Raw genomic sequence first — 2,704 nt, 5'->3', positions numbered from 1 at the left:
CATGCATTTCCTATTAGTTTCAAACAACAAGCACCAATTTCTAGGTAGTTTTGTTAGGAAGTGGGCATTCAATTTTATACAACATGGCTACTAAGAAGTCGTTGCAGTTATGGTAGGGTAGGTCACATTTATTACCATACTAATAGTCAACAATATTTGTTTGGTCAACCTATCATATTCACCCCCCCCCCCCCCCCCCCCCCCCCCCCCCCAAATTTTTTGTCTATATATTGACCACTCAACCAACACACACACATATTCCTTTTGCAAACTTGAATATGTAAACTTCGAGATGGACATTTGTGAGATCTTTGAGGTAGAGAGATATGCAGACATATGCACTGCACCCCTATACATATTGCTTCCTTATAGAACATTCTTCATTGCAAATTTATGTGCTCTACTCTCTCTCTCTCTCTCTCTCTCTCTCATATTTTAGTCATTTTCTTTCACATTTGCTATTCTCTAACAATGGTGGCCTATACTTAAGCAGAAGTTTTCAAATCTTGTGACGAGTGTGCTGAAAGACTTGGCAGCATCTAAGAGCAAATAGATTATGAGCCAGCATTATTTTACTTGTGAAAATTATTAAGAAGTGTAAGATTGATTTGATGGTCCCTTTCAAGCTCAATGCTAAAGCTACTAGCGACAATTGAGTAAGTTGTATCCCTAGATTCTTTAACAAGGCAAGGTATCTCATGGAACAAATTTTTGATGAAGTTACTTATTGGATTAATAATTGACTTTCTAACCTACTGGAAGGCACATGATGACACAAAACATCCTACATCTTACAATCCTAAGTTTATTGGACAAGCTTAATCCACAAATCAAATATTTAAGGGAATTTCCCAAAAAGTAGTGAATGCATATGGTATTGATGATTGGAAGCAAAACGTCGATGCATCACTTTGGGCTCGTTGCACAACTTTTAAAACACCAATTTGTCGTACTCTCTTCTTCCCAGTCATGAAGTTTATGCCTCTAGAATTCAAGGTAGCCCAACTTAAGGTTAAGGGATAGTGATAGAGCACAAATTGAGTGAAGATAGAACAATGTAAGAGAGATTAGACCAATAAATAAAAATAAAAGAGGAGAGAATGCTAACTTGGTACCAAACCTCATTAGTCCAAATAGGGAGTTAGTGGATATGTTGAATATCAAATCTTGCAATTACCTAGAAAAGTAAAAAATAGATGGCTAGACTCCCCTAAAGATTGCAGGTGAAGGCATAGCCAATAGTAATGCAATACAATATTTAGGGCAAGTCCTCATTTAATTGACTTGACAAATGTTGTAGTCTACACTATAGTATAAGCTTCACAATTCAAGGCATCTGGGTAGTTTTTTGATAGGTCTCGTAATGTGATCATAATGTTTTAAGCACACCGTGAAAGATGAAACTTATTTCTTATTAGGAAGTGTTATGAACATCTACATGAAGGCCATTACATTGAACCTTAAATAAATGGATACCCAAAACAAAATAGTGCCTTCATTGCAATGTGGCAAAAACAACAATATTCTAATCATTAGTTGATTAGCAAAATAGTTTGAGTTAACATGCTTAGTATATACAAGTGTTAGAGTTGAATAATCATATAAGAAAAATATATTACATTGTCAAAGCTCAAATATAGAGCATCATAGGCATTTCAATTTTTGGCCATTAGATTTCCAAGTTTTTCCAATGTACCAAGAATACCTAGAAAGGATATGGTCAAAAAGGTATCAAAGAATCAAGCTAAGAATTTGATAACTTTACCACTTTACATGATATTGGAGTGTCTTGTGAAACTAAATGATATTGGTGTAATGCTTCTAAAAAGAACTTCCATGTATCCCTTGAAGCCCTTAATATCTATTACCAAAAGTAACAAAGACTATTCTACAAAACTTTACTCGATTAAAGTGAGGATCCAATTGAGAAGCTTGAGAACATAGGCCCAAGTTTTAGTTTTTTGGTTACTATTTGAGAAAGTAGAAAATTGATTCAATTTTGAACAAACCAAGTCTGGAGTGAGTAGTAGATGGATCGCAATTGGCCATTACATGTCAATCAGAAGGTTTTCCAAGCTTTGGTTATCTCTCTCTTCACTTCTACCTCCATTTGAACTTCTTCAATAACATTTATTCAAAAATGACCAAGTGAGACATTTTGGTGTGCAAAGGAAATGGAGAATAAGGTCTCACTTATTTCTCAAATACGATAGGCCTCAAAGCTTGAGATATTATGGACTCATTATATTAATGCCAACATCCATAAGGTAGATAGGAAAAGCGAGGAATGTGAGTTTTGTTGGTTATTTGTAAAGCTTAAGTGCCAAAAAGTTTGTGTTTAGCATGCTTATGGTTTTTAAGCTCAAAACACATTTATGGTCAGTGCTTAAATTGTTAGTTTTGTTTTTGTAATGCATTTTTTTGGCCTAATGGCTATATATTTTAATGGGATCTCATCCGAACACCATCTCCAAGGATGGCATGTACTCTAAGACTATGCATAACAACAAAAACTAGGAGGAATTGATCTTGTGACTAGTTGGAAGTCGCACACCCACCTCTACCAACTAGGCATTAACTCATTAGTAGTGCTTTGTTGTTTCCTATAAATCAATTAAGAGATACATATGTGATGGAATGCATCCCTTTTCATAGAAAATAAATAAATTTATAGGTACTTCTTTTTTCTTAATTTTGAGATAAC

Source organism: Lygodium microphyllum, chromosome 5, assembly GCF_053477565.2.
Source record: "Lygodium microphyllum isolate KBCC chromosome 5, Lygodium_microphyllum_v1.1.10, whole genome shotgun sequence".
In the NCBI taxonomy this organism is placed as follows: Eukaryota; Viridiplantae; Streptophyta; class Polypodiopsida; order Schizaeales; family Lygodiaceae; genus Lygodium; species Lygodium microphyllum.
The sequence above is the reverse complement of the archived record's forward strand: the minus strand, read 5'-3'. Positions refer to the sequence as shown.